The 25,097-nt window shown below is 39.1% G+C and overlaps 2 long non-coding RNA genes across 2 annotated transcripts in view; one reads left to right on the top strand and one right to left on the bottom strand.

Annotated features, from left to right (window-relative positions):
- The window catches only part of LOC144454516 (uncharacterized), a 917,779-nt gene that overhangs the window by 867,716 nt on the left and 24,966 nt on the right, over window positions 1–25,097 (top strand). The gene's annotated exons all lie outside the window — the stretch shown is intronic.
- Window positions 5,350–25,097, bottom strand: part of LOC110222266 (uncharacterized) — a 79,951-nt gene continuing 60,203 nt past the window's right edge. The window contains exon 4 of the long non-coding RNA XR_013482962.1: window positions 5,350–5,817. This is a non-coding gene — a long non-coding RNA (uncharacterized LOC110222266). The remainder of the gene's footprint in view (window positions 5,818–25,097) is intronic.

Below are 25,097 nucleotides of genomic sequence, written 5' to 3'. Positions count from 1 at the left end.
GTGATGCTGTAGCAACAGTCCCGAAAAGAACATTTACAGTTTGTCATCTTGAATCGGCTGCCAAGTGTACTCTGAATCCCACTGTGACAAATCTTCAGGGATGTGGGATGAGGAAGCATCACTGTGCATGTGCAATAATGTAGTGGTATAAATAACATGTCAGTTTCCCATTCCTATCCCCTTCTTATCCTGCTGTAATGCCTGAGGGAAAGAGAACTGATTTAGATAAAATAAAGATTTCCTTAGACTTCATTAATTTCTGATGCCCAACACATTTCGAAAGGTGCGTAGTACCATTGGGAGGTGAGACACAATGTAGTCAAATCACTTCTGAGTGGTCAAAGCTTTGTCTTCTTTGGTATTAATTCCATAGAAGACTAGCCAGAGATTTAAGCAGATATAAAGGGGAAGGAGGGACAGACAAAATGATGACACAACCAGATGAGACGAATCAGGGGGAAAAATGTGATATTTTCAACAGGAATTTACCAACCATAGAGAGCTTTATTTTGTTTTGTTTTAGAAAGTCAAACCCTGATTGTAACTTAAATGGCAACTTTGCTGTTCACCAGAAAATTAGCATTCAGGAAATTTCTGCTTTGGAGTGTATTCTGATGTAAGTCTGAATCAGGAGTGCATTTTTATGGCTAAGCTATAAACCCCCCATAAGAGTTGGAGGTGAAAATAGAATGCCTTATAACTATAACCTACACCTACAAGCAAGCTTGCAACTCTATTAGCTTGGCTATTAAAATCACGAGGACAAACTGTTTCTTCCCTTGATACAAAAACTGTTAGGCTGCATCATGACCCAGTACCAAAAATTTTTGAATCTCTCTCCACTTTACAAAACGTCGGCTCATTGCTGCAGTCTGGAGTGAAGCTGTTTACAGCTCTGTGCTAAGTGGAAAGTTCAAATCAATTATTGTCCATTAGAGTTTAGGTATAACTGATGAAATATCCCCAGAGGAGTGTTGTAAATGTATCAAGACGTCCTTCCCCATTACAGAAATGGGGACGCGTGGTGAATTACTTACCTTCTCTCTTACCCTCAATGCCTCTGAAATGCTGCTGGGCATACAGAGCTTATCTTGTCTTGCTAGGACTTAAGTGAGGACTGCACCATACTATGTGTATGTATGGTAAACTAGGAAAATGCCAGGTACCAAAACACCTTGGCTCCAACTTATCCATGTGCTTCACTAGACTTTTCTACCTCTATACGAGAGCCAGGAAGCAAAATATTGAAGGAAAACACAGTAAACCAATTAAAATTGCAGCTGAGATATTCCAAACGGAGACCTCAGCGATACAGTTCCTTTTAAAAATGAATGACAATTTTTTGCTTGGCAAACCAAATATTAAATTCATGCATTCATATTTTTTTTTACTGAAAGAACTGTACAATTAAAGGCCAAGTAATGGATGCCAGGAACCTCATTCTGAGCGCTGTCACTTAACATTGAGGCTCAGCAGGGCAAATAAAAGGCAGTTGCAACAGGCCCCTTAGTACTGAAGTGTGAGAAGAACAGCGCTAATTTCTCAGGGAATGTTGTATAGCTGCACAAAAAGAAAGGATAGTGCAACCAAGGGATCTCTGGCCTATCTGTGAGAAAACTGCGGGAAAGGAGAGAGTCTGATTTGTGATGGAACATGACAGAAAATGGAAGATAGGCCCTTGGCTTCCTTTAAAGGTTGCCTGTAATTGCTCTCCTTCTCTAGTTCTGGCCCAGTGCAATCATCATGTCAGTGAGACTCTGAGTTTCAAATACACAGTTGCTCATCTTGTTATGGAAGTCTTGGTATTATTCCTGAGAGTGCTGTATTGTTGCTGCTTTTTTTTTTTCGTAGACCAGAGAAGAGACAGAGAAAGGTCAAGGAGACATCATCCTCCTATATCAACCTCTCCCATTCTTCATGTGCTCAGGTGGGCAAGATGCTTCTTTGTTGTAAGCTGACCCTGTTCAGCACCAGTGACTGCCCTGTGGGTAGGCAGTGGGGCACAGAACTAACCTGACTGTCAGTCATAAAGAGGATAAAAAGCATCTTTAAAATGCAACATTGATTTTTTTTTGTGTTCATTATTCCTTTAACACCAAGGATAACACCAAGGATGTTTCTTCTTGCTGACAGCTCTGTCCGTGGTACTAAGTAGAAAATTGGCTTTATTTCTTCTCTGGGGCCCATACTGTTTTCCTCCAGCTCTGTTGTGTGTTCCAGACATCTATCTATAGAGATGCTAATCACTGTACTGTAAATCTAGTTAGGATGAAAGCACAGCTTTCAAGATATTTGAGACCACATTTCTTAGGGATTACCCAGATAACAGAAGATAGCATGTTGCTTTTACCTCATCATATATCAAGTTAATCTGGTACTTTTTTTAAGTCGGTAGAAAAGATGTCCTCTGGTGTCTATTTCTTCATTTCTAAATCATTATTGCCTTCTAAGACAGTGTTTTCTGGAGAGGTGTCATCCAATAAGAAAATACTGTGCCCATGCCATGTTTTGGGTGCAGTCGCCATTAATGACACACCATCACTAGGTTTCAGTAGCCAGGAATTTAACTCAGATTATCTTCCATTTACCCTATTAGTCTCTTACACAATGCCTGTAGCATTGGCCCATTGAACCCATTATCTATGGTGGGTATTTTCTTCCCTTTGCAATTGTATTTATACTACCTGAACTCTCCAGGTATTTTGGCAACTATTCAGATTGTCTGATTGCTGCTTCCATGCCTTTTAGTAGGATTACTTTCTTTGCAGAGTTTGAAATTTAAATTGAATTTCAAAGAATCTAGTTATTTCAAGTGGATTGATAAGTCCTGTGTAGTAGGCACTTGTTAAGTCTTTATTGCATGGATTTTAATTGAATTCTATAAGAAAATTGGTATTAGCCAAAATGGTATTAGCCAAATTGTCAAATTTGCCACATGACTTAAGTGGCATAGTGCTAGCAAAAGTCCAGGCCCAAATTTTTTTGTGGAAGGGACACAGCACAACAAAAGTAACCTAAATTTGGCTGTAGTGAAGACACACCCACACAAGCAATTTGTATCTAGGTTCATTATCCTGCTGCTTTTTTTTTTCATAGAAAAATCATCCCCTCTGTTCTATTGGTTATATTTCTCCTTTCTGAGGCATTGTGCCCCCATAGTATAATATTTAGATGTCTCACCTTAAGAATAATCTCACCATACAAAAACAGATTTTGTTTTTCCTGCCTCAGGTCCATAAATACAGTACTAAATTCTATCCATTCTTTCCTAACATACTGCACTGGGAACTCCTATATTTGCCCTGATTTAAAGGGTGTTACTGACTTTCATGTTTCTTCTTGCCATTATTTATGTATTGGTTAATTTCCTGAGACTTTATTTTCATTTTCAAAAGAAAAGTTAGTATATTTCAAGCCAGGGAGGTTTCTTTCTTAAAATTTCCAGGGGATTGGTATTTTTAATGTCATATGAGGACAGCATTACACAATGGGTCTTTGGCAGGGATACACAGAAATGAATACCGTGTGCGAAGAAACATTAAATGGCATCCTTAATTACAGAGTTTCACTCTGGTTTTTTTTTAATGCCCTTCAGTTTTACGATTCTATGGGGAAATGCGTCAACATGGTTATTTTCTTCCTACCCTAGGTTATTAAGGATTGATCTAGCCCAAGCCCGGAGAGCCTGTTAGATGATTCTGATCAGATAGGTCTAACATTTCACCCACTAGAGGGCAGTGGTGACACACATCCTCACTAAGCAATATGTGCAGCATATGGTTGATGTGGAAACAGAGTAGCCATAGCTTTCGTGTGTGTACAAAAAATTCCCATTACTCTGTTGCTTCACTTATAATTATATTGAAAGTAAACATTAATTCACAGACGGGGCTGTGCATATTTTATTTCAACATACCCCACTAGTGTTTTGTCTGTTCTAGCTTTAAAATGCCCTGAGTACTAAAACTTCCACGACTTCCCCTGGGAGGCAATGTAAAAACCCAACTGTTTTTACCGCCTGAAATTTTTATTTGTATTCAGTCTAAAATCCTCTTTCTTCAGCTTCACTTCAGTCTCTGTTCTTAGTTCCATTATTCCCGGTAATAAAGCTTTGTCTCAGGCTAATTAATCAGTCTCCCTCTGAATTAAATCCATGATTGCCATTTACAGAGGGCCGGGAAAACACAGTACTTTAATGGTACCCGTCATCACAGTGTTTGGATGATTCAGAAAACTCAAGGGGATGTCCCTGGAGTTCAAGAGCCATTGGCCCTGAGTTCCATATGCACTGATCCCCATAAAGTCACTAGTCTTGGGAATACATGTATGTGTACTTTCATAAGTGTTCGGAAGTTATAATGTACATCAGTGCCGAACGTCACTGTGAGCAGTGCAAAATTAGAATCAAATAAATTGTTGACACCCATCAGCCACAAGGCAAACAGACCTTCAGGTTTGTAATCGTGGGCATCTCTATACCTATTTATGTAGAACAAGAAATGGCACTGCATTACCCACAAGAAGGACAGTAAACCCATTATTAATCTCATGGTTAACCATTTCAAGTTGGTTTTAGTTCATGTTATTGTAGCACTAATTCATTGACAGTGATAGGACCTCTACATACTGCATATGCCATAGGATACAGGCAGTTTCAGAAATTAAATGGGAAGAGAGGCTAGAGTTCACATGTGAGATAATGATGTGCATGATCAGTTCCTTGGCATATGTTTGACTTGTTTAGCATCCATGGGGAAGGGTGGTAGGAATCAAAGCCAAGAAAGTTCCTTTAAGGCTAGTACTCACAATTAAGCAGTTGTTAAAAGTCCTTTTTTTCCTTTACCTTAGAGACAAGGCAAGATTTTCTGCTCTATTGGATATGTTCAACGGGAAGAATTTCTTTAGGGCTGACCTGTTCACTGAGACAAATTTCCAGACAGACACATATGCAAACAACGGCTGTTTCTGTGCTGGCAAAGCAAAGCATGGGACTTTGCAAAAATTCTAGAAACTGCACTGGCATTTTTGCAACCCAACTACTGGGCTTGTGTAGTGTCCTAATCTCCAAAATGTTTACAAATAATGTTCTTTGTCAGTTAAAAAAAAAGTATCTAGAATGTGGTTTTATAGATCTTCTTTCCAAAGGAAACCAAAATAGAAAAGTACAAAACTTTCATCAAAGAAATCCACACAACACTGTAGTGCAGGCTTTCTTTTTAGAAAATGAGTTTCAGATTTAAAATTTATGTCACCTGTAGTCAAAGCCATGAGGCTATTTTGTATGGAAGTAATTAAGTGCAAATGTGCAGCAGCCATTTTTGTGGGGTTTTTTGTTTGTTTGTTTACTTCAAAATGCCAGAGGTGATTAGACCATATTATGGACTAATTACTTATTTAATTTATTTAAGTTGAAACGGGTTTTTGAATTATACAAGAGCAAAAACAAGAACTCATTAATCCTTCCTGAACATTATTGAAAAGAACAAAACAAAGAAGTTAACACATTTGTTTTGTTACATTACAATATACCAATATTTTTTAACACTGGTGATGATCCAAGTGGTCAAAACATCTGTATTCATTAAAAAAAAATAAAACAAAGACTCTTATCTCTTTCTTCTCCTTCTCCTCCACCTTCCCTTTCTTCTTCTTTTCTCCTTTCCCCTTCCCTTTTCCTCCTCTTCTTCTTGTTCATTTTGTCCTCATTCTTTTTTTCTTCTCTTCCTCTTCCTCTTCTTTCCCTCTCCCCTGAGCCACTCCCTTCTTCTGCTTTTCTATCTCCTCTCCCATTGATCCATTCAATGATATGTTGCAGTCCTAAGGAAATTACCAAAAGTGAAGATACAAACCTCGGAATGCATTCTTTAAGCCTGGTTTCCTATGGAAAGCTTAAACAGCTCTTCAAACACAGTTAAATACAGTAAATAAATAACCTAAAACACTCAATATTTTCTTAAATTTGGAATTAAACCACAGTCTTTCTGGGGCTTAGGATTCTGAACACCAAGTTTCAGACTGGAGCATATTTTGGTATTTTGATGGTTGAGTTATAACCTCCTGAAAAGAGGGAGTGATTGTGTACAGTAAGGACGGCTGCCCACTAAACTACAACTGAGCTGCTAAAATAAAACCTGTATTGACTTGTGACTATTGACAAGGAGATGTGAAACCAAGCGATCTGTCCTGGAGACCGTAAAGAGAAGCACTGTCTCAGCTTTGTGGTTTCTTTTTCTACCTCTTGATCTGTACTCTCCCAGATTCTAGTGACACAATGGCACAGTGGGGCAAAGAGTAATTCTGGACCACTAAAATGGCTGCACATATGAGGAGTTGATGGAGGATGGCACAGGACCATTAGAATCAAAGATAGAAATGAGAAGACTAGGGGCCAAACTCTGCCAAATGTAACTGGCCATTAACTGATGTAGCTATATCGAATCAGGTCTCTTTTTAGCTAATAGCACAGGAGTGTTGCTGAAGGATGCAAAAGCTTTGACACCACCAAATATTCAAGGGTTAGTTTGGATTGTTTTTAAGTGTTCTATCAGACTTTTTGGGCACATTTTAATACACAAGTCTCATTTTGGGGAAGCAGTCTGCATTTTCAGGGTACCTGACTGTTAAGGACCATGGTCACTGGCTTGGCCTTAGACTGGGATGGTACCTTATTCTCAGAGATGCAGCATCACAGTCTCATCTCCCTGAGAGCTTTCTGGCTATGAGCACTATGGTCAGAAAACTATACACATGCCACAGCTCTTCAGTGAGGCTGGTTTTGGTTTTGTGTCTTTGTATCCCTGGCACCTGAGATCTAGATGGCACAGTGGATAGAGTGCTGGATCTGGAGTTAGGAAGATTTATTTTCTTGAGTTTAAATCTGGTCTTAGTCTCATACTAGCTGGGTGACCCTGGGCAAGTCACTTAACCATGTTTGCTTCAGTTCCTCATCTGTAAAATGAACTAGAAGATGACAAACCATTCCAGTATCTCTGCCAAGAAAACCCCAAATGGGGTCACAAAGAATCAGACACAACTGAAAAATGATTGAACAACAGCAATCCCCAGCTCCTCGTTCGGTGCCTTGTACTCAGAACGTGCTTAATAAATGTTTGTTGAACAATCAGGACGCATAAAATGTTGCATAAAAAGGACAAATCCAAGGGTCCAGCTTCAGGGCCCATGCTGGCCAGCCATTCCCACTATGTCACTGGGCCTCTTCTTCACTTCTTTAATGCTATCAGCAATCTACAGGACATCACAGCCAGTCTCAGCCCCGCTCCAAAAATAAATATAGCATCAGCTTTCCTTCTGCCTTCTTGTCTTAGGCTATCCCAACTAATTGCAACCTCAGATTAAACATTCAGGTAAGATCAGCCTATGTAACTCGTCCCAGTTGTTCTCTGTAGACCCAGCAAGGCAGAGACATCTGGAGAGGGTTTCCACTGCAAAGGCATGTAATTTCCCTTTAAATCACTGGGTATCGCACACATGGGGAGAGTTTGTGCCCATTTTCTAAAACAAAAATGTTTTAATGCTTGATAGATACCTGTAATTGCTTAGCACGGTGCCTGGATAGATAGATAGATAGATAGATAGATAGATAGATAGATAGATAGATAGATAGATAGATAGATAAATAGATAGACAGACAGACAGACACACACACAGATACATAGATAGATAGATAGATGCATGGATAGATGGATGGATGGGTGGGTGGGTGGATGGTATTTATTGCTTGTTGTTTGTTGTTTTTACTAGTTGGACTTGAAACTGGAAGGAACATCTAGTGCAAAGCTCTTATTTTATAGGGAACCAACACTCAGAGAGAGGTTATGTGACTTGTGCAAGGTTGCTTCAGTAATGAAGTGGGAGCACTGTTCTGTTTTATTTCTGATTTGGTTTTCTCATGCACAGTATAGAAACAGAAATAGCTGCAATTTACTATAATGTAAATGTCTTAAACGGCAGGAGTTATTCTATATTCTCTAATTCTCTTATCTTTCTTCTTTCTCAGGGCTGGTCATACAGGACTTAGAACATAGTAAGTTCTTAATATCAACCCTATTCCCCCCCCCCGTCTCACACACACACACACATACACACACACCCACGCGCACACACACGTAGTACTGGAAGGTTTACAGTATTATTGCTTTGCAACAACCTTATGAAACAGGTAGCACAAGTATTGTTATCTCTGTTTTACAGCTAAAGAATCTGAGGTTCATAGACTTGGCAAAGTCTAATAGTGTCAAAATCTGGATTCAAACTCAGATCTCCTGGTTCCAAGTCCACCACTCTTTATCCTACACCATATTGCCTCCCTAACAAGAAAACTTAATCCTCTAATATAAACTTCCAGGACTGGTTCTCTGGTTTTAGTGGAGGTAATACAAGAAACCAGGAAGCACACCCTCAACTGGTTTGACAGTATAACTTCCGTCCTATACAGAATGGCCACTGCTGATCCACCATTACTGGGATGTGTGCTTTAGAGTACCACCCCAGTGGTACTCATAGTCTGAGACCTCCACTGTCTCTGACCCAGACTATTTCATAACCTTGATTAGATAGAAAGTAGAGAAAAAGCATCACGGTTCCTATGGCTAAGAAACCATTTTTCACTGGGCAATATGGGATCGCAACACTTGAAAACATCATTCACTTAAGAGAATTATGTGTGCTGAGCATGGTAACACATGCCTGTAGTCCTTGCTACCAGGGAAGCAGAGGTTGGTGGATTGCTTGAGTTTAGGAGTTCTGAGCTGCAGTGGGACTAAAGCTGAATGATTGTCCTCACTAAGTCTGACACCAATATAATGAGCCACCCGAAGCTCCATTCAGAGAAGGAGGGAGGAAAGGGGGGGGGAGTGGGGAAGGGAAGGAAAAGGAAGGGAGTGGAGAGAAGAGAGAGATGTGTGCAGTGTGGCCAACATATCTAAAACCAGCACAAAATGACACACCTTGACCGTGTCAGAACTATTATTAAGCTGTCACCTTGCTCCCTTGCCCTCCATTTTCTTAAACCCTCATCTAGTCTTGAGATTCTTCAGTTTGGTTCCTTCTTCTCTGTGTTTAGCCACTTTGTTCTCTCCATGCTCCAGTTCCTACTCCTTCCATTGGCATGAACACTTCAGGTCCTGACCTTCTAATTTGTAAATGTTCTACACCATACCCTGACTATGACCTTGCCTTTTTTGATTATTTACTTCAGCTTCACTGCCATCATCCCCTACATACATACCTTCCTCAGGAACCTCTGTGCTTAATTTGGAGCTGGGAGAAACCCGGGTTTCTAATGATAACACTTTTGTGGATACTTTTATCCAGGGTACTTTAATTAGTCATTCAACAAATATTCCTTGAGCACCTACTATGTGTACACTGTGCTAATGACACAATGATATGGCAATACTTTGGTCATCTGTGATTGTGTAGACGTGGGTACTCATTCTCCCAGCTTAGGTCACAATGCTTTTTTATAAATTAATAAGACTTAGGGAGTTACCTGAGACTCAGAGAGTTTAAGTGACTTGCCCATACTCACACGTTTAGTGAGATTTGCATCCATGTCAGTCACTCTATGCATTATATCATTCTGCCTTTCCATGGTAGGGACACACACACACACACACACACACCCCTAAACTAAATAATCATAGGACATAGAATAAAACAGGAAAGGAGCTTAGTGGTCATCTAATTTAATCCCTTCTTTTTATAGATGAAGCAACTCGGGCTGCACTCAAGGAAATAATATTCTGTCATTGGTATAGATACAGATACAGATAGGAAAATACAAGATAGGTAATGATGGTGGCAAGAATATGATCAGACAAAATGCTCTAGGAAAAAATGAGGAAGGAAAGAACTCTTTAAACTGGAAGGAATCAAGGAACACTTCCCTCACGTTTGAAACTGCAGTTGGCAGGTGTTACTGAGTCTACCTTCACAATATCTCTCACCTATATCCCCTTTTCTCCATCTATCACCTTGCCCCTAAGCTTCAGCTCTGCGTCATCAGTTGCCCATTGAGCATTTCAAACATCTCAGACTCAACATGTACAAAACTGAATTCATTATCTTTGCCCCACCAAAAAACCCTCCCCTTTTCCAAACTTTACGATTTTGTCGAAGGCATCGCCATCCTTCTAGGCTTCTAGGTTTGTAACCTCACCCCACAAATATGATCGATTGCCAGATCTTGCCATCTCTACCTTCACAGAATCTTTCACATCTAACACTCTCTACTCGCACAGCTATCACAGTGGTTCAGGCCCTGATTGATCTCTTCTCACCTAGGCTTCTGTGACAGCCTCCTAATTGGTGTCCTTGTCTCAAGGCCTTTCCATCCCTCTCCAATGCCCCCGCATGTTTTATTCTATGTCCCATGATTATTTAGTTTAGGGGTGTGTGTGTGTGTGTGTGTGTGTGTGTGTGTGTGTGTGTGTGTCCCTACCATGGAAAGGCAGAATGATATAATGCATAGAGTGACTGACATGGATGCAAATCTCACCTAAACGTGTGAGTATGGGCAAGTCACTTAACTATCCCAAATTACCTTAAATTGAACAACTTCATTTATATTTATATTAACTTTATGCTATTTATATGTTTTCATATATACATTTCACTTGTTAGAATGAAACCTCTTTGGTAATAGGAATTATATCATTCTTTGTATCTTTCGTGCCTACCATAATGCCTAGTGTGTAGTAGGGGCATAATAAATATGTGGTGATTGCTTGATTGATTCTTGCAGTAGACTCCCAATTAGTCTTCCTACTTCTATTCTCTCCTCTCTAATCCATCTCACATACAGTGGCCAAAGTGGCATTCTTGAAGCATGAGCATAATTCTTACCAGTCTTCTTAAACCCAGTTCCCTACCATGTATTCTTCAATCTGGTGACCCTCATACCACCTTACCCTTTACCCCCAGCACAGTACTCTTCAGTCTAGTGACACTGGCATACTGATTGTTCCACAAACAAGACACTCCATTGCTTGGCTCTGGGCATTTTTTTTTCTGGCAGGGTACCCCCACACACACCATGCCTAGAATGCCTTCCTTCTTCATCTCTACCTATTGGCTTCCCTAGCTTTCTTCAAGTCCCAGCTAAAATCCTGTCTTCTACAGGAAGCACTTTCCAACCCCTTTTAATTATGTCTTCTCTTTTAAACATCATTTTCTATTTGTCCCTTATATAACTTGTTTGTACATATTTGTTTACTCATTGTACCTCCTAATAGATTGCCCCCTTGAAAGCAAGGACTGTCTTTTGTCTCTTGTATTCCCAGCATGTAGTGCAGACCTTGGCACATAGTAGGTGCTTAATAAATGCTTATTGACTGACTGATAAGTATGACTATGTCACTCCTTTCCTCAAGAAGCTTCAGAGGCTCCCTATTACGTCTACGATAAAATGCGAACTCCTTTGTTTGATATTTAAAGTCCTTGGATGTCTGGCTCTGTACTATCTTTCATTGATTATTGAACAAACACTACTGCCCTTCTTGGCAACCCAGCTGACCTATTCTCTGTTTCCCAAACAGCATTCTTTCCCCTGTCTCTGTGCTTTCACACTGGCTTTTCCCCATGTTTAAATGCCATGTCCTTACCACCACCACCTCTTAAAATACTTTGCTTCCTTCAAGACTCAACTTAAACAAAACCTCCTACATGAGGCCTTTATGGATTCTCCCAGTTTTTAGTATCCTACAATCACCCACTGATTTCATGTAATTTTATATTTATTCATCTGTGTACATGTTGCCACCTCCCCACACACACACATACACATACACGTATACATATACGTAGACACATACACACACATAATAGAATGTACGTTCCTTCAGGACAGAATTTTTTTCACTTTTGTTTGTTATTCCTAAAACACACCCTCAGTCCATCCCCAAAATAATACCCAGCTCATAATGGGTGCTTAATTAAATGTTTGTTCAATGAACAAATGAGGAATGAATGAATAAAGTAATTAATTACAGGCTTGAGCTATAATTTAAAGGGGGCAGCTAGGCCTGGACTTGGGAAGACCTGAAATCAAATTCAGCCTCAGTTACTTACTGTTCAGCTACTTGCTAGCTGCATGACCGTGGCTAAGTCACTTAACCTCTGTCTGCCTCGGTTTACTCAACTATAATAATAGCACTTACATCCAAGGGTTGTTGTAAGGCATCAAATGAGATGACATCTGTAAAGCACTTAGCACAGTGCCTAGCATATAGCAGGAGCTTGCTCAATGTTTGTTCCCTTCATTCCATTCCTAAAGGCAGAGATGAGGAAATAACATATGAGAGACATAAGATATAGCTTATATGAATTAATGATAAGGGAGACAGAATGTCAAGTTCGGAGCAAATTTAACTGGAATTTAGAGTATGTAAAGGGTAGTAGTATGACATAAGGCTAGAGAGGTGCCTTACATGCTCAGCTAAGGAATTTGTATTTTATCCTACAAATGCTGAAGGCTTTGTCGAAAGAGAATGGCACAATGAGAGCTGTGCCTTCTTAGGTTATTTTAGCAGCAGTGTTGAGGATTAATTTTGAAGGGGAAGAGAGTGAAAGCAGGGAGACCAATTACTATCCTGTATGGAAAAACAGCCTACAATCCTGATCTCATTAACATTAACATATGTGATGCTACCCACCCATACATGATTTTAAAACTAAGAAACTACCCAGCCCAACTCCTTTGTATTACAGCTATGGAAACTGAGGTCCCCAAAGAGTCAGTGACTTACCCAGAGTCACGTACCTCGTTAGAGACAGAGCCATTACTAAAAGCTGGGTCTCCTCATTTACATTCTAGAACTCATTCTCCCATGATGCGTTGCTTCTCACTATACCCTCCTGCCTTTTGGACTCCAAAGTGTCACGACATGAACAGAGATAACCCCAACATTACTGGCATTACTAGGGCAAAATTCTAACCCACTGAACTAACCAGAGTTCTTCAGCAGAAAGGTGCTATAACAAAACAAATTGATTTGAACATAAGTAGTAGCCACACATCTGTCCTTAGAGTTTAGAATTTAGATAATTCCCAGGCATACTCCTCATGAGATTGTTTTCCTGTGTGCATCCTCTATGCTTAGCAAGAGTTTGTCTGTGAATGTGGTAAGTCAAAGGAAATTCTTTCTTCTTCTTTATTTTCCCCTCTTGTTAGTTGTCAGGTGAATAAGGAAATGCTTGGCACTGTTTTTAGAGGGCCAATATATACATACCTTTATGTCATGGTCTTCACTGAGACTGTTGTCTTATTGATGGGAGAGGTGCTACATTAGATAGGGGCAGGGAAAAAAATAGATAGGCTAGATGTGGAGTCTGGAAAAACCTGGCTTCAGAAAGAAACTATGATTGTCATTAGCTGCAAGATCTTGGACAGACTAGGCCTCATTTTCTTTATCTGTAAGATGGAGATAATAATACTTGTACTCCCTACCTCACAGAGTTGTTGTGAGGAGAAAAAAAAGCCTTCTTTAAAATCTCAAGACACTATGTAAACATGAGCTAATATTTAGATATAACTTGGCTTAAAATAATGCAATTTGAATTTATGCTTTTGGGGAGCCATTTCAAATTTTTTTTGAATGCCACAAAGACCCCTCCTTCTTTTATGTGCCAGTGATAGTCATTAGTAAGCTAGGAATCTCCAGAGGGATATTTAGGAAGCTGTTAGCTATCAATCATTGCAGTAACCCATAAGGTTACACTCTGGTTATAATCCCAGAGAAGGGAATGAAACCCTGGGGAAATGAACACGAATTTTCATCTCACTTATACATAGGGTATTGTAGTTTGGACTCTAATAATAATCATAACCAGTTCCTAATCATTTTGTAAATGCAAACGGTAGCCTTCAAATTTAGTGAAACTAGACCCATTTTACAAGAGAAATAATTGAGGCACCAAAATTTAATGACCTGTCCGAGCTTAAAAATAATTGATTACCTCCTTTTTGAAAGGAACCTAAGCCCAGTTCTGTTAGAGCTGAATGTTGTTTCAGATGACTACCACAGCCTGTGACACACTGTTTTCATACCACAAAAACCTCACACATCTTAATTCAAATGCCTTTCAGTGTATGGAGAAAAACAAATTCATTAGGACTGGTAAGTCGAGTTTTTCTCCAAGGCTGGATGGCTGTCCCTGCAATGTTTCTCCTCTTATTTTTTCACCCTTTTTTTCTTTACTTGGTTGTTGTTGAATCTGGTTCCACTTCAGTGTGTGTGCGTGTGTGTGTGTGTGTGTGTGTGTGTGTGTGTGTGTGTGTGTGTCTGTACACATCATCGGCAAAAAAAGGAGAATTTACTTCTGTAGATAAGATTCCTGCTGAAGTATCTAATGCTCAGGATCTGGACGCTGCCCAGGCAAGTCATTTGGCTAGCAGAAACAGAGGCAGACAGCAGCAGCTTAGAGTCAGTGATCGCTGGTATAATTCATAGCTTCAGACAGTCAAAGTCACTTGACAGAAGTTGTCTAGTATCTTTGAAGGATTAAAATGCTTTGTTTGAATCCTTATTGTTGTTTGGTTGTTTCAGTTATGTCCAACTCTTCCTGACCCCATCTGGGATTTTCTTGGCAAAGATACAGGAGTGCTTTCTCTTCTCCAGCTCATTTTACAGAAGAGGAAACTGAGGCAAACAGGGTTAAGTGACTTGCCCAGGTCACACAGCTAGTAAGTGTCTGAGGCCAGATTTGAACTCAGGTCTTCCTGACTCCAAGCCTGGTGCTCTATCCACTGAGCCACCTACCTGCCCTTTCATCCTTATTAATAAAAGACAAAAAGGTCTTTAAAATATAGCTAGACACATGCAAATGGTTGGTTAACTAGGAATTCTGAAATTCATAGCTAAGGTTGGAGTTGGACTGTCCAGGAAACTTCAGAGAGTTCTGATGGTCCAGAACTTCAGAGTTCTGAAGACCTGAGTTCAAATTTGTCCTCAGACACTTTTTAGCAGTGTGACCCTGGGCGAGTCATTTAACCTTTGTTTGTCTCGCTTTCTTCATCTGCAAAATGGGAATAATAATAGCATCTACTTCATAGGGTTATTGTGAGGATGAACTGAGATGATGTTTGTAAAGTGCTCAGCACTGTACGTGGTATACAGTAAGTACTACAAAGATGTTAGTTGTTATTATTTTTTTAATTATTTCTAGTAACAACAGTTTGCTGTGCTCTTCTGCTGCTTCATCAAAGTCTAAGGCCCAGCCTTAATGATATATATCTATGACTGCTATGTCATACTTCCCTCAGAAAATCTAGCAAAATAGCCTATGTCTTTACTTTGTGCCTAAAGAAGAAGAGGTCACTATCCACTGACCATATTGGCAGCTAGCTGTGTATCTGCCTGTTCCCAGGCAATCCTAGCTCCCTTCCCCATGTATGTTTCACAAAATGAGCCATGGTTTGATTGCAGCCGGCCAAATCCTGACCTACAGGGGCAGCTGCAAAGCAGAATTAAGATGTGCAGCCTGAGCTTTTGATGGGACAAGAGGAGTGCTGTTGTAAGAGGCACAAAATCGAGGACCATAAGTCACTTCTGGCCACATCATGACAGACATCAGCTGCTGTGTCAGTCCTTGGCTTTTCTGAGCACAAGACAGATCAGTGCCTCACTGAGTCAGGCCACACTGTCCATTTAACCTTCCATGGTTTTTGATGGTACTGAAAGATATATTGTAGAATGCTGTGGCTGTCTTTTCTGATGCCAGTCTAAAAGGTTAAAACTCATACTCTCAAATCCAATTCAAATCTATTTAGTAAGAATTTATTTACTACCTAAAATGTGCAAGCTCTAGCTATGTACAGACAAAAAAAAGTCCTTGATGTGCCCAGACATGTACACAAGCATGTAAACACAAGATAGTTTGACAATTGAGGTATGAGGAAAAACTTCTTATAGGAAAGAGGTGGCACCTGACCTGGGCCTTGAAGAAAACTAAAGATTCTATGGGATGGACATGAAAGAATGCTCCAGATCACTAATAATAAGAGAAATGCAAATCAAAATCACCTTATACCCTGCAAATTGGCAAAAATGACAAAAATTATCAGCAGTCAATGTTGGAGGGGTTGTGGGAAGATAAACACACTAATACCTTGTTCATGGAGCTGTGAAGTGGTACAACCATTTTGGAAAGCAATTTGGAATTATGTAAATAAAGTGACTAAAATTCCCATAACCTTTTAACCAGATTCCATTACTGGGCCTATACCAAAAGGAAGCTATCAATAGGAAAAAAGTCCCGATATTTAGAATAGCGCTTTTGGTTGTAGCTAAGAATTGGAAATGAAATAGATGCCCATCAACTGGGGAATGGCCTATCAAACTGTGATATATGAATATTATGGAATGTTGCTGTGCTGTAAGGAATGATGTGCGTGCTGAATACAGAGAAGTATGGGAAGATCTATATAAAATGTGGCAGAGTTAAGTAAACAGGAACTACAACAATGTGAATAGAAAGAACAGTCACACACCAAAAAATCAAAAGTCAGTGTAACAAAATTACCAAGATCAAGCAGGACTTGAACGAAGAGATATGAGAAGATACGCCTACCCTTTCGTGGAGGTGGGAGATGCACAGGTGTTACACACTGCATATGTTTTCAAACATTTTCAATATATTGATTGATATTTTATTTCCTCTCTTAAAAAATACTATTATATGGGATGGCTTTCTCGGAGGGGAAGAGAGAGGGTACATAAGGATATTATGGTGATGTAAGAAATAGAAAATATCATCAAAACTTATTTTTAAAAAGGAAAACATTTCTATGAGAAAGAGGTGAAGACAAAGTACGTACCGTATTTTGGGAATGGCCTGAGAAGGCATAGAAATGAGAGAAGAAATGCTCAATTCTGGGAAGACCAGTTTGGGTGGAATATTTCTGGAAAGATAGGCAGGTTCCAGATTGTGGAAATCTTGGGATTCCAGACTGAGGAGTCTGCATTTTATTCTAGAGGGAATGGGCAGCCATTGAACATTTTTTGAACAAACAAGTGATGTAGATGGACCTTTGTCTTTGGAACATGATGTTGACAGCTATAAGGGAGACAGAATGCAGAGGAAAAAGACTGATTGCAGGGAGACCCTCAGGAAGCTATTGTAAGAGGTGGTGGGGGCCTACACTAGGCCTATCGCTGCATGGAGAGGAGATGCATGTTAGAGTTGTAGAGGTAGAATTAATGACAATTGGCAACCATTTTGATGTGGGGATAAAGGAGAAGAAAGAGTAATAAATGATGGTGATGACAAGCCTGAGTGACTGGGAGAATGGTGATGCCTTTAACAGTAATAGATTAGTTTAGAGAGGAGAATTTAGGGGAGAGCAAATGAGTGAAAGAAAAAACCCAAGTGCCTACTCTCTTCTGCTTTTGACATGTTGAGTTTGAGAAGCTGATGGCATATTTAGGTGGAGATGTCTGGCCAGCAGGTGGGTATGGGACTGGAGAGAAATGAGGGTTGATGCACAAGTCTGATAATTCTGAGAGTAGAACAGATGAGATCACCAAGATAAACAGGATAGAGAGAGGAGTACTCAGGGCAGAACCTTGTGGGACTCAAACAGTTGGGCACAGGAGATGATACTACAACTAAGGGCACATAGAAGGAGCCAGACAAGTAAGACAAGAACCAAAAAAATCCGAGTAACAAAAGTCAGATTAAGAAGAGAGCATTCAGGAGTTGGAGGTTGGTGAGTGTCAAAAGCTGAAGAAAGATAAGTAGGATGGGGAGTGAGAAGAGATTACCAGATTTATCTGTTGAGATATTATCAGTAACTTTGGAAAGAGAAATTTCACTCAAGTGGTAAGGTAAAAATATGCTTCAAGAATTTATGCATCATTCATGTACAGGTAGGATATATTTGAGGGCTGGACTAAGTTGTACATGGACCCTGGGCAACTCACTTAGTTGCTGTTTACCTCAGTTTCTTCATCTGTAAAATGCAAATAATAATAGGATCTACTTCCCAGGGTTGTGTAACAATCGAATGAGATAATATTTGTAAAGTGTTTTATGAAATGCCTGACACACAGTAGGCTTTATAGCAGTTTTGGTCATTATTAACAAAACAGGGCCCTGCTCCATGTGTTCCATGCAAGTGTTTGAATAAGGTATGGAGTATGTATCACAGGCCTCAACATGTTTCATTTCTTAGACTGAAGTGGGGAGGGGGCTGAGTACCTTTTATCATCAGGTGTAAGGCAGGGACAGGGCTTTGTGATTTACAAGGGTCCATTGGAGGAACTAAGTTCGAACATGCATCTTGAATAAAAGGAGGACTTCCTTCTACTTCCCTTGGAAAGTCATGTGCAAAAATCAGTACAAGTTCAAGGACTTAAAGGCTCATGACTTTAAGTAAAGCTGGAAAGATTTTTCTCTCATTCCTTCCACAATCAGTTCTTGATGAGAGATGGAGTAACAATCTAAAGATTACTTATGGTTGTATTAGGTTGAAGAAGAGAGGTGAAAGAAAGGAGGAAAAGTTAATAGTAGATCTAGAAAGGGTCAGAAAAGGTCAGGAAGTGCTGAGGGAGGAGGACCATTTGGACATGCCAAGGATTTTTAGTATTACTTCTTAGGGATGTTTTTATTATTTGTTGTGTAAAGTTGTACTCATCGTTTGACCATAAATATACTCTTTAAAGCCCCAAGAGTGACAAGTCTAGATTTTACTGGGCTTTGGTGATTAAGTTTATCTGAGCTTTGGTGAGCAAGATTCACCCTATCTATGTTTTGCTTGCTTTCTAGACTTCAGCCTCATGCTTCTCAGTCTTTGATTTTACCACCTAAGGTCTCATAATCTTATTCGTTTGTCTTCATGCAAAAACTCCAGCCCTCATCTCAGTCCCTAAAATGATTTGAATTATTATTGGATCTTCTGCTGATCTCCTGTATCTTTTTTGAGACTTGATGACTGCACACAGTGTTACAAATGCTGATATATTATTGCTTCGTACTGGGGAAGTTATACAAGTTATATAGTTGTTATATTAAGGGTATGTAAAGCCTAAAGTTCCATATAAACGTCAATTGTTATTGTTGTTGCCTTAACACTGATTGTTGAAATCAGACCAGTTGCTTTGTAATTGTAAATTTTTATTTGGATAAAGTGTCATCCTCATAAATGAATGTGGGAACAACTAAACTATAGGGACCAAGGGCGGGGACTTTAGGCGTTGTGTGATCTTGACAAAGAACCAGATGTGGAGAAAGAATTTAAAGGAAAGTCAAGATGTTGGGAAGTTGGAGAACTAATGGAGCTTGATCTAAGTGGCAGAACATAAATTTCAAAGTCCAAGAAAACAAGTAACTAGGAAGGGTGTTAGGTGGCTGCCAAATGTATACACACACACACACACACACATATGTGTGTGTATATATATATGTATATATATATATATATACATATACGTATATATATATATATACACATACATACATATATGCACACACACATAGTTGCCAAGACTATTCCTAGAAGAGCAAAGTAAATTTTGAACTTTAAATGACTAGCAGAGTGTTGTGTTTGGGGAAAATTCATCTGGAAGGATGCAGTAGGGGACAAAGGGAATAGGTACATTCTAAAAGAGAAGGAATTCCTTAATCCTTTAGGTGGTGATGGCAGAAGTAATGGCATCAAATACAGGGGAGCCTTCAGTTTGAGGGTGCTCTTTGAAGTTTTATCACAAGGTTTTCCATTTTGTTTCCAGTACCCTTTCTAGTATCCTTTCTAGCCTTTTTTGTCTGTCTCAGCATTTATTAATCAGTAACCCCAGGGAAGACACTACAGTAATGCCTATGTCCCTTTCCTGGGTCATAACTGATAATGCAGAGTCATATTGCTATAGATTATATTATTTTTCCCAAGATGAATTGCATTAGAGTGGCCCATTTTCAAACCAATCTGCTATTTTTCCAAGTGCTCCCACCCTCAAGAGATCTTCCTGCCCTTTATCCCTATCAGCTTGGTATTTTATTACCACCTTGAAAAGCTGGATGTTATTGGCTTACTTAGAGATTTTACTGTGTTCTCCTTTTTCCATGCAATTTATAAAAATGTAAAAAAAAAAAAAATACCAGGTCAACCATTGCTCTTTGAGGAACTCTGTTCCAAGAAGTGTTTGTTTATCCCTACCTTCTATTTCTTGTCTTTAGGCCAGCTCCCTATATAGAATAAAATAATACCCCACTGCCTTCAAAAGGTGACTCTTAGGCCAGTCTTTTTTTAATAAACCAAGTGCCATTTATACCTTACTTTTCCTTGTCTTACTGCTCCCCTATTAGAAAAAAATAAAAAACAAAGGACTAAACTGAACCCGGAAAACACCTTAACTGAGTAATAATCATTCATTTCCAGCTCCCTGATCCATTACACCCCTGTCTTTCAATGTCTTTTGCAGTGCCTTTTTTTCTAACTGAATAAATTAAATATGAAAGAGAAGGACTAATGTAATTCAAATAAACATGTTAATGACCCCATTTTTCCATTTGGTAACTAGACCGGATATGGTGGAATGCCAGTTTTTTTGTTGGTGTTTTTTTTCCCTGAGCCTGTAATTTAAAACTTTCAACAAGGACATGTTTTTTCCCTTTTATTTCTACCCTCTACCCCCACTCTTTTTTTTCTTTAATCTACTTCTTACAGTCCAATTAGTTTTGGAGCATATAAACTGCCCTGATTGTAGACTAGCATGGGAAGGGGGGTACAGGAGGGGCAGTTTGCTTTATCTCTGTAGGTTATGTCTTAGGTTTAGCTGGTCCTCATTCTTTCTGGGCTCTTTGAGAGCTTGTGGATGGGAGTTGACAGTAGCGTTTTATATTCTCATTTCTAGACATCTACTGTTCCTTCTTTGCTCCTCCACACCCCATTCCAATCCCTTATTAGGCAGTACTTCAGTGTTTCTGATTAGCCAAAGAAAAGCTGTGGGAGGGAGCTTTATTTTGTTTTTAACCCTGAAAGTAGCCCTCATAACTATAGTAAGGGGAAGAACAGTGAAAGTATATCATCTTATAGAAGTCACTCAATTCTCCCTTGAAATTTGAGTTAGTAATTTACTTTCCCCATTATTACCCTTCTATCTTAGCCTTCCCATTTAGACACACACACACACACACACACACACACATACACACACATGCACACATGCACATGCATATGGACTATACAAAATCGGTATTCTTCAGAGTGATCATTTGCTGTCTCCTCTACTAAATTAATTATCTCTTTGCCATATTGCTGCCTTTTCTCCAATGTACAATTGTTTATTCCTCTTTCCTCCATTCCCCACCCCCCATCCCCTAAAAAATTAATGTCCATGTGATGCATTGCCTGGTAGAAGATGTTTTCTCTTCTTTCTTCACCTCTGGATATATTCCCAGTGTTTAAAGAAGACCTTTTTGGTCTGAAAACACTTGGTTTCCTCCCATTTACCTCCAGAGGGAAGAAGGGGCTCCTGCCCTTTTGACTTCCTTTTTGTTTTTATTCTGAAGAATATGGATCATCTCTGTGTCCAGTTAATGATTCTTTAAGAGCCACTATTCTCAATTTGTTACTTAATTTTACAACTTCTCCCCTCAATTTATTGAGAATTTATTTTTTAACTCTCTTTAATCAAGTCCACTCCTATGTATGTATTTAGTTAGTTAGTTAGTTAGTTAGTTAGTTAGTTAGTTGAGAGTCAATTGTGATTAAGTTGCTTGCCCAACCACACACAGCTAGTAAGTGTCTGAGATCAGATTTGAACTCAGTTCCTTCTGTTTCCAGGGCCAGTGCTCTATTTACTGAGCCACCTAGCTGCACCTAAGTCTACTCCTATTTAGTCTTTTTTTCCTGGAATTTCTAAATTTCAGTTCTGGTTCTAAATACCACTGGATACTTGTTCATCTCTGTTGTGGCAAGGATTCAAATAAAAGGGAAGATATATTTTTTTGAATTGATGGAGCAATATCATTAAAATAAGAGAATTCTCTTTAAGAATGAATTTGACTCATCCCAGATTGACATCTCAAACTCCCCATGTCTGTAGCAAAGTTACAGTCACAGTAACAATCCCACTGATATGCCTTGCCTTGCACAAAAGAATCTCATAGTTGGAAGAGAATTTGTTTAGGGCATTCCAACAGATCTGTAGTCTCACTGAAGTGTGTACTTACTGGAGAGCCCAGTGGTTGAAATCACAATTTATCCATGGCTATTCATCTTGTACTGTTCTTTTCCATAAATCCTCCACAGGGATCCTCTCTACATGCTGAGAACCCTTCTTTACACCTTTTGACAGTGAATGGATAGCAGTGGAGCACATGGGCTCCATCACTTGAGTCTTCACTACATGAATGTTCCACGTCTTTTTTTCAGTCATTCATCTCTGATGTTATGCTGCTTTTCCTTCTCAGATTTTGGGTAGTGATATAATGTTGCCTTTTCATGCCCATCTTATACTTCTTTAACAACCTTCTGATGTCACTTCAACTTAAATTCTTCAGAGATTGTAGTGCAACCAATTCATTTTCCCTTTGCAAAGTCTGTACGAGGTAGATATGCTGATGGACAATTGTTTGTCCATCAGACAGAGGTTGCCAGGGATGGGGAACCTGCAGCCTCGAGGCCAGATGTATCCTTCTAGGTGTGGCCTTTTGACTGAGTCCAAGTTTTATAGAATAAATCCTTTTGTTAAAAGGATTTATTCTGTGAAGTTTGGATTCAGTTAAAGGGCCGCACTTGAGGACCTAAAGGTCCACATGTGGCCTCAAGGCTGCAGGTTCCTCTCTCCTGGTGGATAATACAGAATCTTCATCCACTTGGTTTTTTCTGAGTGAATAGTTAGACCAAACACTTTTGAGTGATTATGAATCTCATCTGTAGACTACAAAGTTGTCCAGGGCTTATTATAATCGACACAATGTTGTCTGCCTACAGAAACATCTGGAGGATCTTACTAAATATAGAGAATTCTGCACTCTGTATACTAAACATGCTCCATGGGACTGGCAAGGACCCTTGTTGAGCAAATGTCTCATTTTTTACTGGCTTGAAAAGAATAATCAGGGGGCTATAATGTAATATAGTCAGAGTATCTCTGTTGCTGCATCTGTTGAGGAATCCTATATGATTTTAATAAATGCACAAGGGGCACCATATTGGAGGAGAGCCTTTAAAGTGGCATTGATCTTGTCCCACTTCTTTTCCCATCCTTTCTTTTTTCCTTCAGTCTCATTTTTACTTACTCATGTAGCATTAGACATATTGATGTTAGAGTCAGAATGTCATGGCTCCACTGAATTTGATGGAAGAATTTGTTATAGAAAGCTATACAGATCTATTTTTTAAGTTACATTTGTCCGTTGTGCTCCTTTCTGGTTAATCCTCAGAAGCCTTCAGATGATTCTAATTTGAATAATTCTCTCACCAGACTTTCTATAAACTTGTTTTTTCCTTCTCTTTTTTATTAAATGATACTGCATATAATCCTCCACCATATTCTACCCTAAAACTTTACAAATAAATTTGGGTTCTAAACTGATGTTACCCTTGGCTACCATATCTCTCCACTTGGCAAGCAGATCTAGTCATGCAGTCTCTAGGTTCATCATGGCTACTGATTTCCATATGCTAACTTCCTTAGGAAATTGTGATAGTCTACATCTGTGACTGTTAGCTATCTTTCAGCATCAAGAACTTGCTTAAAGAGGTTGTATTGGATTTGTCCCAGTTACACACCATATCTTCTCATTTTTATTCTTCTAATTTGAGATTGACTTTGACCTTTGATTGAGCAAATTGATGGTTCCAACTATACACAGACAGTATATTTTAAAATTACTCCCATATTAGTAATTAAGTCATTTCTTGTCTGTTAGAACATAATCAGTTTCAATATTTGTTGTATTCAGTGCCCTCTGTGTCCAGTGTTTTCCACCTCTCTTCTTGAAGAAAAAATTCATGATATGTAAGTGTGATGCTTTTGTATAGTCCATAAGGCTTTGGATTCTGTCCCTTTTATCTTTGAACCATGTTTTCCATTCATTTTTTGCTGTCCCTTCTTTCTGTTGAAGTCATGGCTAACTTTTGATTTACTTTGGTATACTTCCTTATAGAATTTTTCTACCCCTTCTTTTTTGTTTGTTTGTTTGTTTGTTTTTTGCAGTGAATATTGGTACAAAACCTGCATTTACCTTTTTAAAAAGACTAATCTTAAGTACTGAAATGCTAACTATGCAGATGTCTCATGAAATGATCTTTCTTATTGTCCTTGCATTCTCCAGTAAACCAATTCTCTGAATACCTTAATTTTCTTCTATAGTGAAAATCTGCAAATCACCTTTTTGCCTGAAACTTCCTTTTTTTCCTTCTGGTTTCATTTCTGTTGAGAGTGTTGAGATTCAGCTCCCCAATAATATGTCCATTTTTTGTTTTCTGGACAAAGATCTCACATTTAGAATGCCAATTGCAAAGTTAATATTGATAGACTAATTGCTCCTTTTGTTGCCTCTGTCATCGAGGAAGCAGATGGGGACCACATAGGACTAAGGACTGTTTTGTAATTTTGTTTCGTAGGTTGACATGGCCAACACCTCATCACCAGGTGGGCAGACTACTAGTGGCAAACCTATCCATGCTTAAGTAGACTGACAGTCTTCAGAAAAGGGACATATTCTGTTGCCAGAGGCCTTAGATTTTGTCTGATGCTACCAAAAACTCAGATTCTCTCTGCAGTATCCCTTGCATTGTAAGAGGTCATCTAGCTTCTACTTGTTGACCTCCAGTAATGAGATTCTCACTACGTTAGGAGATAGCCTGTTCTATTTTGGGACAATTCTAAATGCTGGCAAGTATCATTTTATATTGAGCCAAAAATCTACCTCTGTATACCCTCTACTCACTGACCCTAGTTATATCCTCAAAGAGCTGAAAAACATGTGTCATCCCTCATCCACAAGATAGCCCTTCAAATATTTGAAGATGGCAATTATGTCCCTACTCTGTCTTTTTTTTCTTCTTTGGGTTAAACGTCTCTCATTCCTTCAATTGATCCTTTTAAAGTATTCTTTCAAATCAACAT

This window comes from Phascolarctos cinereus, unplaced genomic scaffold, assembly GCF_003287225.1.
Source record: "Phascolarctos cinereus isolate Bilbo 61053 unplaced genomic scaffold, phaCin_HiC Scaffold_726;HRSCAF=1367, whole genome shotgun sequence".
Classification (NCBI taxonomy): domain Eukaryota; kingdom Metazoa; phylum Chordata; class Mammalia; order Diprotodontia; family Phascolarctidae; genus Phascolarctos; species Phascolarctos cinereus.
This window is presented reverse-complemented; position numbering and strand designations above follow the sequence as displayed.